This window comes from Mauremys reevesii, linkage group 2 (assembly GCF_016161935.1).
Source record: "Mauremys reevesii isolate NIE-2019 linkage group 2, ASM1616193v1, whole genome shotgun sequence".
In the NCBI taxonomy this organism is placed as follows: Eukaryota; Metazoa; Chordata; order Testudines; family Geoemydidae; genus Mauremys; species Mauremys reevesii.
Window position 1 is genome coordinate 155,197,915 of NC_052624.1, and position 16,547 is coordinate 155,214,461.

General features: G+C 55.1%; 1 protein-coding gene across 6 annotated transcripts in view; it reads right to left on the bottom strand.

Moving 5' to 3' along the window:
- The window catches only part of SORBS3 (sorbin and SH3 domain containing 3), a 38,703-nt gene extending 22,380 nt beyond the window's left edge, over positions 1-16,323 (bottom strand). For 2 of the 6 annotated variants that reach the window (XM_039525930.1, XM_039525928.1), the window contains exon 1: positions 16,225-16,323. The gene's annotated coding sequence lies outside the window, so the exon portion shown is untranslated. Of the gene's footprint in view, positions 1-6,931; positions 7,530-16,224 lie in introns of those variants that run through there. The other 4 variants (XM_039525927.1, XM_039525929.1, XM_039525932.1 and 1 more) reach the window with 4 other exon arrangements.
- Positions 16,324-16,547: the final 224 nt, after the last annotated feature.

Below are 16,547 nucleotides of genomic sequence, written 5' to 3' on the forward strand. Positions count from 1 at the left end.
CCCCTCTTGCTCAGGAAGAAGCCTTCCACCCCAGCCAGAAGGGCCGGGGGCTCGCGGAGCAGGGGACAAGGAGAAGCTGGGGTGCCCACACACACACCTGGTGCCGTTCCCCAGCAGCCACTTCAGACTCTTCTCCTCCCTGGCCCCCCGGGGCTGCACAGTCCCGACAAGGGGACGCACTAATCAGCTCTTTCTGGGAAGCCAGCATGCTTCCCTCAGCCCTGTCCTGCCTGCACAGTCATCGGCACAGCAAGCATAGGTGCAGGCTAGAACACCAGATGCAACAACACGGTGTTATTTATATAGCAGCCACAGGGTGCTCGGCCTTTTACAGACAGAACCTTGCCCTGAAAACCTTCCAATCTAAGGGGGAAATACACTGTTTCCCAGGCTTTTCCAGCCAACCAAAACACAGCTGCTCACACGGGACTCCGGCCCAGCCCATGTGCAGGCTACAACTCATTAACCCTGTAGTTGCTGGATTAAAATAACTGCACAAAGAGACTGGGAGAAGGAGCCAGGTCGAAGTGAGGATATTGCCACTGGACGAGGAGCCTGGGAGCCACTGTAGGGTGACCAGACAGCAAATGTGAAAAATCGGGATGGGGGTGGGGGGTAATAGGAGCCTATATAAAGAAAAAGACCCAAAAATCGGGACTGTCCCTATAAAATCGGGACATCTGGTCACCCTACGCCAATGGGAAGGAACATCGGTGCGGGGGTGAGTGAAGGCTGGTGGAGGGTGAGGGAAGAGGTGAAGAACCAGGAGGAGGCAATTGGGATTGGCTGGGTAAGTGGCTTCAAGGAGCCAAGGGGTGGAAGGGTGAATTGGGCAGGGCTGGGCCAGGAGACTGGGACTGGGATGAGAAGCTTGAGTAGTGGAGACTTGGACTGGCTAGGTGAATAGAATTGGACGAGGAGTCAGGGGTGCAGAAGAGACGGGACTGGTTGGAAGGGAACGGGCCCACTGCAACGCACTCCCCTCCAGGGCCTGGAATGGAATCCAAGAGTCCTGGTCCATCTGGAAGATGACAGCCTACTACTGATATCAGTCACTCTGTTAGCTCAAGCAGTAGACATCTGCATGGTGGATCTAAAGGTTTCCTACTGTCTTTAATGACATGATCACATACTATTGTGTGTGAGTATGTGTACATAACACTACATAAAAGAGAAAAACCAAAACCCATTAGTAACTGACGGAAACAGACACCAAAACATTGTAGTATTTGTGGTTGCATCTGTTTGTTACTGTTTAGTAAAGCCCTATACACAAACACACACTCACCCTGTCTCTTATCTCCCTCGCCCACACTGGCAGCTCTCTGGCAGCATGCAGGGAGATGCGGCTGCCAGTTCCCACCCCACGGTTTTACCCTGCATCCTTGAGCCCAGATGTCTCTGGCACTGTGGCTCTTAACTCAGCAGGGGGTGAGCAAGAGGGAGAGAAAATGGAGAGGGAAGAAACCAGCCTGAGGAAAAGAGACTCTGGCCAGATCTGCCCCATCTTCCAGCCACCAAGAAACCCAGCTGGGATTCCCCTGCGGGCAGTACTGTCTCAGCAAAAAGCCTTCTCCCCAGACACGGGCCTTAATGCAGACCAGTCCCTCTCTCTCTGTTTCCAGCCAGCTTCCTGCTGCCTCCCTGCAGCCTTGCTCAGAGGCCGGGAAGGAGGTACCCAGATGCCAATGCCCAGGGCAGAGTGGAGGGGCAGGACCACCAGGAGGATCTGTTATTCCCCACCAGCATCTGAGGTTGCCACCAACTCATCCGTGCCTGGAGCTGCAGCTCCAGCTAAGGCGGGGTGGGGGGGTCTGCTTGCTGGTACAGGGACAAATCTCCCCCACTGCTGGGGTGAGGTGCGTGTATGGAGCTGGAGTCTCCAGTGCATGGAAACCACATCACTAGGGCATGCGCTCACTGTTCCTGGACCAGTCTGGGCAGGAGCCCTGGCACCAAGATCTGAGCAGTGCCTTCCCCATGAGTCCCACTCTGACCTACCTGCTCCCCTTACTTGGAGGGGATACCCCTTCTTTTAACCTCAGCACCCCCATCCCTCCAGCTGGGCACCCCCTGACTCCAGGGATAGTCCCTCAGGCTGGATGAAACTCGCTGCACTGGTTTAGCTCTGGCAGGAGAATGGGGTGGGGGAGGGGGAGGGGGAAGTGTTTAGTGTGCAAATATTTCCAGACCCAAGTGCCGTCCCAGTGCAAACACTGCAGAGACAGGCAGGCCGGCCCAGAGAGGGGGGGCTGGAACAGCGTGTTGGAGCAGGAGAACAATCCGGAGGGGAGGGACAACCCACCAGCTCTGGGGATGAGTCACTGCTATAAAGCAGAGCCGGGCCTGGCACTGCACCAAGGGCAGGGGAGCAGGAAAGGGGGAATGTGTCCCAGTCTCTCTCACGCTGCTCCGCTCTTCCCAGGCAGCACACAGCTCCCTTAACCAGCCCCTCACCCTGCTCAACATACAGCAGAACCCAGGGCCGCCCAGAGGGTGGGGCAAATGGGGCAATTTGCCCCAGGCCCCGGGCCCTGCAGGGCCCCCATGAGAATATAGTATTCTATAGTTTTGCAACTGTTTTTTATGGAAGGGGCCCCCAAAATTGCTTTGCCCCAGGCCCCCTGAATCCTCTGGGCAGCCCTGGCAGAACCAGAACTCCTGGGTTCAGTTTCCAGCTCTGGGAGGAGGAGTGGGGTCCAGCGAGTTAGAGGAAGGGGCTAGGAGCCAGAACTCCTGGGTTCTTTTTCCTGCTGTGCCACTGACCTACTGAGTGACCCTGGGCCAGTCATGTTCCCTCTCCGTTCTTCAGTTTCCCCATCTGTGACATGGGGACAGTATTTATTTCCCCAGGGCACAAGGGGGTTGTGAGAGGTAATGGGTTAATGCTCGTGAAGCACTCGAACATGCTGGTGCTGTGTCGCTGCCACACACACCCCAGACTGCCCCCTGCACTGGAGCAAGGCCTTTGTCTTGATCCAAGAACTACTTTCCCTTGACACCTGAGCCATCAACCTCCTCCCCTACAGTGCTCCCTCACATCCCCATCACCTCCCTCACACTGCAACCCCACTGCACCCCTTCCTGTAACCATTCCACACTGCTCCCCATCCCCTGCCTCCAACCCCACTGCACCCCTTCCTGTAACCATTCCACACTGCTCCCCATCCCCTGCCTCCAACCCCACTGCACCCCTTCCTGTAACCATTCCACACTGCTCCCCATCCCCTGCCTCCAACCCCACTGCACGCCTTCCTGTAACCATTCCACACTGCTCCCCATCCCTTGCCTCCAAACCCACTGCACCCCTTCCTATAAACACCCCACACTGCACCTCATCCCCTGCCTCCAACCCCACTGCACCCCTTCCTGTAACCATTCCACACTGCACCCCATCCCCTGCCTCCAACTCCACTGCACCCCTTCCTGTAACCATCCCACACTGCTCCCCATCCCCTGCCTCCAACCCCACTGCACCCCATCCTGTAACCATCCCACACTGCTCCCCAGCCCCGGCCTTCAACCCCACGGCACCTTCCTGTAACCATTCCACACTGCTCCCCATCCCTTGCCTCCAAACCCACTGCACCTTCCTATAAACACCCCACACTGCACCCCATCCCCTGCCTCCAACCCCACAGCACCCCTTCCAGTAAACAAACCACACTGCACCCCATCCCCTGCCTCCAACTCCACTGCACCCCTGCCTGGTTCCATTCCACACTGCTCCCCATCCCCTGCCTCCAACCCCACTGCACCCCTTCCTGTAACCATCCCACACTGCTCCCCATCCCCTGCCTCCAACCCCACTACACCCCATCAACCTCCTCCCCTACAGTGCTCCCTCACCTCCCTCACACTGCATTCCATCCCCAACCTGCAACCCCACTGCACCCCTTCCTGTAACCATTCCACACTGCTCCCCATCCCCTGCCTCCAACCCCACTGCACCCCTTCCTATAACTATCCCACACTGCACCCCATCCCCCCACCTCCAACCCCACTGCACCCCTTCCTATAACCATCCCACACTGCTCCCCATCCCCCCACCTCCAACCCTTCCTATAACCATTCCAACATTGCTCCCCATCCCATCCTATCCCCCCCCCATTGCACCCCACTCTCCCATGAGGTCCCCATCACCCACTCACCATTCCCAGACACCCCGACCTGACCCCACCAGAACCGGGCAGCCATTGAGGGGGCAGTGATGAACCCTTTGCAGTTCACTTTCAACAGCTGCTGCTCTCCGGCTGCTCCTGGCTTTGAACCCCAAGGCCACGGAGCGCCCTGTGGTGGAGGCTGCCAACACCTTGAGCCGGAGAGGGCAGGACGGGCTCCGAACTGCAGCCGCAGGCCAGTTGCTGCCCCCCTCTCTCCTGAGGCTTTCAGTGGCACCGCCCACGGCCCTGCCAGCCTCTTGCCTCTCTGTAGAGGCTGCCTTTGTTACAGCACAGGACAAAGGCATTTGTGGGGGAGGAGGGGAGATTCCTCTTCCAGAATTAGCCCTGGCCAGGGTCTCGGCCCAAGGCCCAGCCTAGGTCCCTGCTCTCTGGCTCACTCCCTCCCTGGTGTAGAGGGCACCGTTCCCATCCTATCGGACACAGCTGGGTGAGGCGGTGCCATGGGGATTCAGCACAGAGGCCTCTGTACCCAAGGGTGCCCAAGGCAACGCTGGTACTTGGCACACAGTGGGGAACGCCAGATTTGAGGAGAAATGGGCTGGAACACCACCTGCAGAAATGGCCCGTCTCTGTGCTTTCATCCTGGGGCAGCTAGCCACGTACTCTTCAACTCTCACTGCTCCCATGCCCAGCCAGTGCCCATGCCACTCTCACCATCCTCGTGCCCAGCCAGCGCTTGCACTGCTCTAGCACTGTGCAAAACTCTAACTCTCATGATGCCAGCCCAGTGCATATATCTACCCCTTGCAATCCTCACTTTCAGAAAGAAAACTCCCTCCCCAAAGCTAGGTTGCTGGGTGGGGCATCTATTACCGTTACTGCTCAACACTTTCCCTTCAGACCCCTGCCAGGAAACCCAGGCTGTGCCTGGCTCAGGATGGCTCACTTGCAGAGATCCTGCATCACTCTTTGCTTGGGGCTTGCATTTCACTCGCAAGGGTCTGGATGCAATTAGGCAGAGCACGTAGCTCTCCGAGAGCCAACGAAGCATTTTTCCCTTTGGCGTCCCCTAGAACATTTCCATTCCCCACCCAGCTGCCACCCCCAAGCTTGTAATGTGACAGCTTAACCTCGAGCAATAATAATCACCACCATTCACTCCTCTTTGGGGCCTGGCACTCAAGGCTCTCAAAGCACGTTACAAATACCAGGCCCAGTCCAGGGGTAAGTCCAAAGAGCAACCCAAAGGAGACAACCCTATTATGATGCCATTATCAATGGGGTGTCCCTAGCTAGAGTGATGAGCGCCGGTCACCCATCTCGATCAGGAAAGAGCAGACAGAGGGGCTGGAGAGAGTCCTGTGTGAAGAGAGACTACAAAGATGGGTCAGTTAGCAGAGCAGGTGGGTGAGAGGGGACAGACTAGGGGTGGGTAGAATACTAAATAGCAGGGAGAGGGGAGATGGGGTGCCCCTCTTTACCCTTCCTCATGATACACGATCAGGGGCCTGGGCAATGAAGCTGAAAGGCAGCACATTTATAAATGCTGAAAGGAAATGCCATTTATTTTTTATTTTTTTAAACACAATCTGCCTGTGGGACTCACAGCCACAAGATATCCCTAGATCTTAGCAAGACTCAAAAAAGGATTGGGCACTTCAATGGATAATGAGAACTATATTTCCCACACACACACACACACACACACCGCCCAGTTATGCCAGGTGCTGTACACACATATTTATAGACAGTCCTTGCCCTGAAGAGTTTCAGCCTAAACAGACAAGACAAAGGCTGGGAGGGGAAACTGAGGCTGAGCGATGGGGCAGTGACTTGCCCAAGATCACACCGTAGGTCAGTGGCAGAGCTGGGAGTGGAACCCAGGTGTCCTGAGAGCCAGTCTAGTGCTCTGCTCGCTAGACTGCACTGCCTCTGGCTGTTCTTTTTAATGAGAGCGAGAGGGGGGTTGTGGTTTCTGGGTGCAGCACTTTGACCGCCTGGGGTAAAGGGCACTGGGCTGAAGACATGCTGAGCACTGTTATTTTCAGTTGCATGGTGCACTGAGAGTCATGTTAGAAACACAAGAATCACCAGTTACCAATAACAAACGGAGCCTCACAGCCCTCGTGTGAAGTGGGGATCATCATCATCTCTGCTTTACAGGGGGAAAACTGAAGCACAGAGAGGAGATCCGACTTGCCCACAGTTACAGAAAGGAACCCAGCCTCCCACACTGTCTTCAGGAGCCGAGCAAAGAACTCAGGAGTTCTGACTCCTAGCCCCTTGTTCTAACCACCAGACCACACTCCTCCCCAAGAGAACCTAGGCATCCTGACCCCCAGTCCCTCTTGCTCTAACCACTGGATCCCATTCCCTTCCGCTCATGTACCCTATAATCCAGGAATGAGACAGGCAGAGGCAACAGACATCGCAATCTCCGTTTGCAAGTGTAGTCATGCTCCAGGCTGGCAGTGCCATGGCTCCGGTCCTTCTGCACACAAACTGCCTGTAGCTCTGGTCTCTCTCCCCAAAGCAGGGGGGAGCTGAGAGTTTGCAGGGTTTGGTGCAGGAGGGAATCCAGGCTGGGCTTGAATCGCACCACCCAGGGGCAGGGGGTGTCTGATAAAGATCGTTCTAACAACCTTCATGCCTTTGGCTTTTTATGAATAGGAGGGTTCCTGTGATCAGAATTCCACTCCCTCCACCCCCGTCCTGGCCTATACACCCCCCCCCCCACATACACTCCCTCCCACATACAACCCCCCATACACACACACACACTGCAGAGAGAGAAGGCAGCTCCCTACCTTCCTGGAGGAGCCTGGCAAGGAACTCCGTCCAATGTTCCCAGAGAGCAGGGCACTTCCCAAACTAGTACGGTTAGCAAGACCCAGGCTGCAGCTGTCAGTGCTGACTGAGTCTCATGCCTGCTGCTAGCCCAGGCAGCGCGTCCGAAGGGCTGGCTCCCAACAGCAGTACGGTGCAGTGGGAGGGCACCGCTACGCTGAGTGTGTGGGATTCTGTGTCTAATAGTCGTGCTGCGAGCTGCAGGGGGAGCAACTCACACACAACAGAAAAACAAGCAAACTTGGAGGGGAAACACAATGTGCCCTCTGACACCAGGGGATGGAGGGAAAGCTGGCCCTCCCTGCTCCAGGGGCATCCCGCCAGCTAGCACCATGCTCCTGCAGCTAGCCCCCAGCACAGGAGAAGTTCCTCTTTTAAGGAAGCCCCAGGGAGAGCCCTCCCTTACTCACACACTCTGTGGGATTGAGACAGCTTCCCCCAGGGCCGGATGTCCCCTGCCAGCAAGCATCAGATACTGATAGTGACGCAAGGGGACACACTCCGAGGAGCAGAGAATTTGCAGAGGAAAGTCACTGGGGACAAACTGACCCTAGCACGGTCAGCAGCTGAGCAAATCCCCCCAACCGGCCCACAGAGTGCCTAAGAAGTCTGTCCCTTACCTCCCCAGCCCACCACTGTCCCTCCCAGCTTATCTGGAAAGTCCACTGCACCATGCAGCATTGCAATTAAAACAAACACGAATCTGGAGCCGGCGAAAGGCCATTCAGAGTTTCCAGTGACATTTCCAGAGTGTGGGAGTGAGGATGAGTTCCAGGGAGTGGGAGCTCAGCCAGAACGCTGAAATAACGAACTGCACACACACACACAGAGCTTGGCTCACGCCGCCTGGTTACAAAACACGAAGGCCTTGAGAACTCGTGGGCTCTCACACGCAAGCATACACGCTAGAGCCACGCATTCATCCACAGATACATGGAGACAGTTATGTGCTCCCCACACTCACACACTTCTAGACAAATATGGAGGCACACGACAAGCGGTCATTCATGTGCATATTCATGCATGCAAACACATACGTACGCACATTTGCAGACAAGCATGTCCCCAAAAGTGCACTCACACAAACATGCCAGCCCAGACCCCACTGCAGAGTCCAGTGAGGGGTAGGGTGCCAGCCTCTGCCCGACACACCCACTGGCCGTGCATGCCCTTCCAACATGCATATTTCACTCCCCTGATCAATTCTCCTCGTTTCTTAAAGAGGCTGTGACAGGCTGCCAGCCCTGCAGCCTAGAGACCTCTGTCTCTCCTCTGCCCCAGAAACAGCAGAGCAAGCTGCCTGCAACCTGCGCCAGTCCTGACCTAGGGAGGCCAGTCCCCAGAGCCCTCTGCTGAGGCCTTGGCGATGGGGATGCCTCTCATGCTAAGAGCCGGTTTGAGACGAACTCATTTCACACATGGGCCCAGCTGGGAACAACTTGCAATTGCTGCCAACCGGGGCTGTGTTTGAATCAGTGACTGCCTCCATATGCCGTAGCCCCTGGGCTAGCCACCCCACCCACCTGCGAGCCATTCTTCACCTCCTTTGCACCCGGCTTCTATTGTATCCAAGTCACATTCCTTAGGAGATGGGATGAAGGGAGTCAGTTGGATCAAAAGTTCTGCTTTCGGCTCATTTCTCATCTCACCATCTGCTGCTGCATGCCAGAGGAATATGCTGTGGACGGCGTCTTGCGCAGCGCCGTGCCCACAGCTAAGCGATTGCTCTGCAGACCAACCTGGGATCACCTGAGCGTGGGAGACGGTTGAGCAAGGCAGAGGCGGAGCAGGCAAGAGGAATGGAAGAGAAACCGGGCTAGTAGAGACTAGACTGGGTGGGATACACTGGGGAAGGGGGCTGCTTCCCTGAGCTGAGAGGGGCCATTGCCCCCCTGAGCTGGCCGTGAGGTTATTTCAGGGATCCATCCCTGGTGCACAGTGGGAGTTTGGCAGCAGCCTCTCTTAGCCTTATGATCCAGCTCATGGCTCTCTGGAGGGAAGAGATGAGGTCATGGAGTAAAATCGGGCGGGCATGACTGGCGGGAGCTATTGTACAGGCAGGTTATCATCTCGTGTCTTTCCTCTGGTTTTGGTCCGGATGAGCCTGGCTTCCACACTGGGGCGTTTGCAACCAGCTGTCCAAGCAACACGCAGAGAGGGGCAGTGAGCTAGGTCCTAGCGCCCCCTCCACTACAGCCACCTGTGGTGCTCCTCTGCCAGGCACACACACCACTTGGAGCATGCTGGCCCTTTCGAAGAACTCTGCAGTGGTGGGAATAGAACCCAGGAGTCCTGACTCCCAATCCCTACTCTAACCACTAGGCCTTGCTGCCTCCATAGCCAAGAGCAGAACCCCATCTATTCTTTTACCCACTAGAATTCAATCCCTCCTGGAGTTAAGGATTGAAGCCAGGAGTCCTGATACACCCCCACACCACACACACACACACCCTGCTTTAGCTACTAGACTCCCAATCCCTCCCAGAGCTGGGAATAGAACTCAGGATTTCCGACTCCCAGCCCAAACACGAGTCCAGCAGTGAGAGAGAAATCTGGGAAGAAGCGGTTCCTCCCAACCCTCTGGGTGTCTCTGCAACTATCTCCATCCTCTCAGCACCAGCTATGGACTCAAGGGGGTCGGGCAAATTGGGGAGGTGGGGAATGGAGGCTGGGAACAAATGGAGCCCCTGACCATTGCAGAGCTGCATGCACCAGGCAAGGAGCATCATGGCAGGCAAGCAGGGTCAGTGCCCCGGGAACAGGGGTGCTCTCAGGGATATGGCTAGAGGGGTGATGGCAGGGTTTTGGGGAGTCAAACACTGCAGGGAGAGCTGCCCTGGTTCTTGCACAGTGGGTGGGCTTAATTACTGGCATGCGGCCACTCCTGGGGTTAAATCTTCGCAGGTGCATCACAGAGCTAAACCTCCCCTCCTTGGCAGGCCTGATGCTCAGGGGGCATCATGCTGTCTGGGACTCGGGCAGGAGCACATGCTGGAGAGGGAACGCAGAGACAGGTTCCCAGGGGACAGTGCCACGTGACTGGAAGCACGAGCCACAGCGAGCTCTGCAGATCCCTAAAGGTGAGTGGCCCCTGGATGGGCTGTGCTGGGAACCCAGCTATAGCCCTGAAGGACAGACAGCAGCCAGGTCCATCCCCGGCGTGTGTACGCGAGTGGTTGGCAGCAGTTAGACAGAGCCTGAGCATCCCGCGCTGGAGAAGGAGCTGGGCAGCTGCGAAGGCTGTTTAGACAACGCTTTAATCTCTTGCTTCCTGCTCCAGTATCATGGCAGCCCCCCAATGGAAGCCCCACCCTCTCCTCCCCAGCTGCAGCCTCATGCCCAAAAAGCAATGGCGACTTGCACAGAGCCCTACGTCCCTCTACACCCCTGGACAGAGCTCCATTAGCATGTCGCTGTGGCCAGAGGGGACAGGGAAGTGGCCTCTGGGTTTAGTTCCCAGGGTTTAGTCAAAGCTAGGAGTGTTACCTTCCTTCCAGTTCTGTCTGATCCCACTAACCCCAGCACCGCACCCATGGCAGGATTCCTCAGTCCTGCCTCCCCTCTCCCGCCATGCCTTGCTCTAGGCATCATTCCCCAGCCCTGCACTATCCTGAAGGCCACAGTGGCTTTTACGCCCCAGCTCTGTCCCCCGCACCCCTTTCACCAGCCCAGCACTGACCTGCATTGCTGTGCATCTGTGCATGCGCAAGGGGCTTTGCGCCCCAGCCCTGCTGCATCACATCTTGGGCTTCCCCACTTCCCTCTCCTGCACTGTCTGGGCCGGCCTTCCCCTCTGACTACAGCCACTGCTCTTTCAGCTCACCACCCACACAGGAAATGGGGCAACACCTCCCCAGCCCTGCTCTTCCCAAGCCCTGACTTGAGAGCTCTAGTTATCTTGTGCCCGGAGCAGGCAGAGACACCCGGCATTGTCCAGATGAAGCATGGATCTGCTCCCGTCCCTGAAACGAGAGCCCTGTGAGGTGGGGCAGACTCCACACTGCTGCCGCTTTAGGGAAGTAAAACCAAGGGGGATCGCCAGGAGAAAGGGACTAATCCAGCACACCACACACCATGTCCCAGTGTGGGGCAGCTGAAGGCAACAAGGCACGTGCCTGCATTTCCCTTTCATCAACATTCCTACAAAGGGGAGGGAGACTTGGGGATAGTGGCCGAACTGGCTCGCAGGCTGCCCTTCCACACTAGGGTTGCCAACTTTCTACTCGCACAAAACTGAACACCCTGGCCCCGCCTCTCCTCCAAGGCTCCACCCCTTCTCCAAGGCCCCACCCCTACTTGCTCCATCCCCCACAACTGGGGCTGTGGGTTCTGGCGTGGGGCCAGAAATTAGGGGGTTGGGGTGCAGGAGGGGGCTCTGGGCTGTGGGGGTAGAGCTGAGGGGTTCGGAGTATGGGCCGGGGCTCCAGGCTGAGGCATTGGGTTGGGGTATGGGAGGGGGTCAGGGGTTCAGGCAGCGGGCAGCGCTTACCTCCAGCAGCAGCATGTCTCCCCTCCAGCTCCTACGTGGAGGTGCGGCCAGGCGCCGTCCCCGCAGCTCCCATTGGCCGCTGTTCTCACCCAATGGGAGCTGCAGAGCTGGCGCTTGGGGTGGGGGCAGCGTGCAGAGCCCCCTAGCTGTCCCTATGTGTAGAAGCTGGAGGGGGTACAAGCCGCTGCTTCCAGGAGCCGCGCAGAGCCACAGCAGGCTGGGAGCTTGCCTTAGCCCCACTGTGCCACCAGCTGGACTTTTAATGGCCCAGTCGGTGGTGCTGACCGGAGCCGCCAGGTCCCTTTTCGACCGGGCGTTCCAGTCAAAAACCAGACACAACTGTCTTCAAATTTACTTCCTTAAACACAGCTGTAGGTTAGAAGAGCCTGCGCAACACAGTGCCATTTTGGACGGCTCCCGGGTGTTGCTAGTCAATAGCTCTCTCGGACTCTGGCAGAGCCCACGTGCACAGGTGCACTCACGCGCGCACACACAATTAACACCTCAGGGCTGCTCTTCACTGCAACCGTTGGTTCGAGTTACTCCCCTCAAGCTGGCCTGGCTCCAGCGAGAGCAGCCATACTGCAAACACTCCAGCAGCACAGTGCCACTGGGGCAGCAGCTGCTGAGCTGTGCAGACTCACACTGTAGCCCGGAGCTGCATCCCCCTGCACTGCATCACTGGCTGAGCATCAGCAGCACTTGAGCTTCAAACCAGACCCACTAACAAGCCAGCTAGCTCAAGATGAAAGCACCACTGACTGTGGACTAGGTAGGTGGGTGCCGATGGGAGTCAGGACAGGGCTGCCCTTGAGTTCTATCGGGAGTGAACACTGCTGGGAAGAGAAGCCCCTAGTTACTGGATTGCCCAGTGCACAGAATTGAAGTGGGTTCCACGGCTCAGGGAGGCCTTGGGGAGGCACAGGTGCAGCGATAACGGCACCTTTGTTTTGGGGGAGCAGGACTCAGCACTGAGCCCCCCTCAGGCTCACGTTTTCCCCTCCCATTTCCATCACATTCCCCAGCTCCTGGGTGTCTCTGTGTCTGTTATTGTTAATATGCAGTGGTGGATGACCGCATGGGCCCATAGGGTCTGTGCACAGGTGCCCCAGCCAATTGGGGGGCACCCAGCAGACAGCTGTCATCTGCCACGGGGCAACTGGAACCTAGAGCGGGCACAGGGCGGGCAGGGGGAAGCCCTGGCACTCTGAGGGGCAGCACTGTGGAGTGGGCAGGGAGCCCCCATGCCCAGCGTCCTGGCAGATGCCACAGGGTGGAAAGCCCCGAGCTCAGGCACCCCAGCTGCCATGGGCTCTCAGAGACGTACGGATTCTTGGCACTCCACCAAGACGAATAGGGTAAAATTGTCACTCATCTCCAACATGGCCCGGTCCCCATGTGATGCAGAAGATTGGAGCATGGTTTGAAGATGCAACCGAGGGTGTCATTACACCAATAAAACTAGGAAAATAAAAAATCCAAGACTCCCCACCCCCCATCCCTTTCTCTTGCTAATTACATCAGGGACATTTAACAGAAGTTTGTCTTTTCAAACAACCCGTTTTGCAACATGCAAATGACTTGCTGCGTGATTGGTCAGATGCCAACAGCATCCATTAGAATTGACAGAGAGTAAAAAAATAAAACCTTAGCGCCACTGTATTTGCTTAAGAAACCCACAATATGGTTCGGCATTACTTAAGCAGGAGAGCTAAGAGAAAACTGAAATGAGCAAAGGAGGTTAAAGAAGTTGCTTTGCCACAAAAGATACCAACAATGAATCGATACTTCAAGGAGAGAGAGAAAGGAGAAACAGCAGACAAAGACGACAAGGCTGGTTCGGCAGACACTCTTGCTGGCAACGGAGCCCTTGGCCTTCAAGAGGAGGAAAGTACAGATCTGGATCTGTGGGAGGAAGGCAAGCCGAGACCAAGTTATGCAGATGAGACAAATGCGATACAAGCAGATTAATTTAGCCGTGATCCTGCATCGTGGAACAACATTGATGAAAGTTGCAGGAGTTTTTGGATTGCGATGCTTTCAGCTACTTGTCAAAATATAAACATTAAAAAATCCTCTGCTTCTGCGCAGGTGATTGGAGGGAAGACCCATTTGCGGTCTGAAGATCTGTTCCCTTGTTGGCTGCACAATGGCGAATCTGTTATACAGCCCTGGCTTATTTATTCACCATCTTCTGGAAACGGTTATTGCTTTGCCTGCAAACTTCTTTCAACCAAAACACATGCCTTTATTTAAGGATTCAGTGATTGGAAACACTCTGAACGTCTTTTTGAACATGAGAAAACTTGGAGCACCAAAACTGTCTGCTGGCACCTGCAAACTCAGAACAATACTGCTTTGTTGCACCGGGGGAATCATTAATATCCATAAAATGCGCTAGTTCCTTGGATGGAGGGGCAAAGAAGTCACTTATTACCAACAGCCCCGTCCCCCAGGAGTTCCCAGCTACTGCCTCAGCGACAAGCTGCCGCCACTCTCTGCAAGGGGGTGAAAAGCCTCTGAAAAGGGGAGTCAGCTCAATACCTTCCTGGTTAGTTTCCTTTTGTCAGAGAACTGAGAAATTCCTCCAATGATCCAGAGCCTCGGACACACAAGAACGGCGCTGTGGTTGAATTCCCAGAGCCCCCTTCTCTTTCATCTTTAACCCCTCTGCAGCAAGAGCCTGCTGGCCTCTCCCTCAATGAGTCCATCTCATCCCCGCTATCCAGATAAAGAGACATCTTGGAAGAGAGGATGGAGCCCGGGCTAAAGCAGATCCCCCACCTCCTGTCCCCCAAATACTCCATGCTGCCTTTGCATGAGAAACAGGGCACCAGCCCATTGCTTTAATGCTGACAGAGTATAAACAGCTAATGTGGGCACAAGCCACTCAGGGTCTGGAAAGATCTAGGGGAGTTGGCATAGAGCTGGTCCAGTGCCTCAGTGGGCATTCCTGCTACTGAAGGCATGTAGCCCAGAGCTGAGTACACAGAGACGGAAAGCTGCTCTCCCCAGCAAAGCCCTTCAGTTAAAAACTGGCCAGAAACTCCGGCACCTGCTGGAGAGTGGGGCGTATGTGTGTTTAAACAATGAACTCATTTTCCTCCCACTGAGAAGAGTTAATAGGGCACCTCCTGCTGGCTTGCAAACATAAGAACATCATGTAAGAAAAGCCTTCCTCCAAAGGAGAGGAGGCTGGGGAGTAAACAGGATGAGAAATGAAGAATCAGAAAAGAACAAGCCCACTAAAATAGTTAAATCCCGCAGGCCAAGAGGCACAACAGATTCCAGTCAGTCATGATGTTCTGATGGTGAGATCACAATCATTTGAGATGGGCAAGGATCACCACTATGGGTCATAGCAGACTCGATCTTAGTCAAAAGGCTGAGAATAGGCTCTGTGCTACCAGCACTCCCCCTCCACGGCACACAGACAGTGCCAGTAAGTTAAACCTCAAGGCTGCAGTGAGCAGTAGGGGGGCACATGATGAGGACAGCGGGTGGGTGCAGGGATTGGTCCACAGGGCTGCCCAGAGAGGGGGGCAAGTGGGGCAATTTGCCCCAGGCCCCGCAGGGACCCCCACGAGAATACAGTATTCTATAGTATTGCAACTTTTTTTTATGGAAGGGGCCCCCGAAATTGCTTTGCCCCAGGCCCCCTGAATCCTCTGGGCAGCCCTGTTGGTCCACACGGAACGTAATGCAGGACTGGGGCCTTGGTTTCTAATATGCAAGCAGACATTGTCAGATCCAATCTGATCCCCCCAAATTAGATTTGGTTAAAAAAAAAAAGTTTCACAAAACTTCAGACCAACAGAACTATTCCCAGGATTCCCCCCTCCTCCATTTTTAAATTTAAGTGGAGATAGTTAAATAAATTCATTAAGTGAAGAGTCCCCTGCCAGGTTTTCAAAGTGTTCATTGCAGCGGGGTCAGAAGAAACTGACTAGGAAAGTGACTAGTTGGTTATCATGATTCATTTGTTTTTTTAGGGCAGGGACTGTATTTTTGTTCGATCTGTACAGCGCCGTGCACTCCTGATCCATGACTGGGGCTCCCAAGAGTTACCACAATGCAAATAACACCACTGAAAAATGCAGAGGAAGCAACAGCGTAACTAGTGACACAAGCTGGATTTTTAGTCCTCTGAGTGAGATTTAACAGTCGCTGGTGGTTTTGGTAACACAGGGAGGGACAAGAACTTGGCCTTGTCTCTGCTAGTGGAATTTCTCCTATTTCATTGATTAAATTCTAGCCCATCTTCCCTCAAAACAGTACATTTGCCTCTATACTACACAGGCAAGGAGAGTCAATAGCTCATGTCATCAAGCCCAGACGTTAAATCCTAGACCGGGGCTCTCAATCTGGGAGTTACAAACATGTGCTGAGGGGTTCTGACCACCCTGCCTTTCTCTGCTAAATGGTTGGGGGTTGCTGGGTAGATCCCAGTTAGATGTGGGAGGTCGCAGAATGGGAAAGTCTGAGCACCCGTGCCCTAGATCTCACTGAAAATGGCCCTTGCAAGGAGCTGAACGCATGTCATTCAGATCTCATAACAGGCTCGTGGCCTTTGTACCCAATGCACATACAACGCCATAAGGAGAAACAGCAGCTGCCTACAAACGATCCTTTCAGAGCACGCTGTAGCCTGAGATACACTGCCACAGCCCCACCTTGTCACATGCCTTGCTGACCCAGAGAGCTCCCACCAAACCAGCTAATATCCACAAGGGTCATCACAAAGTCTGTGCACACCCCACTCACCTCCCCGGCTCCTGCTTGCTGAGTGGTCTTCGCCCTGTGATCCTCCTTCTCAAAGTATAAGCTTTCACCACCCTCACGCTGCACTGCTCCTGCTGCTCTGAGCCCCGGCCGTCCTTCAGTTGCAGATAAATATTTAACACACAGACTGTGGCAGAATCAACAAAGCTCGACTGTTTCCTGCTTGCTAGATGGCAGGGTGCTAGCCAGACTGCTCTAGGAGCATGCAGGCATGGCCTGATTGATTAGATATTATTCCCTTCCAGCAGGGAAAGCCGGGTGCACAGAGCTCATGTCTCTTACAGCACTCACTCGCCTGGCATTGC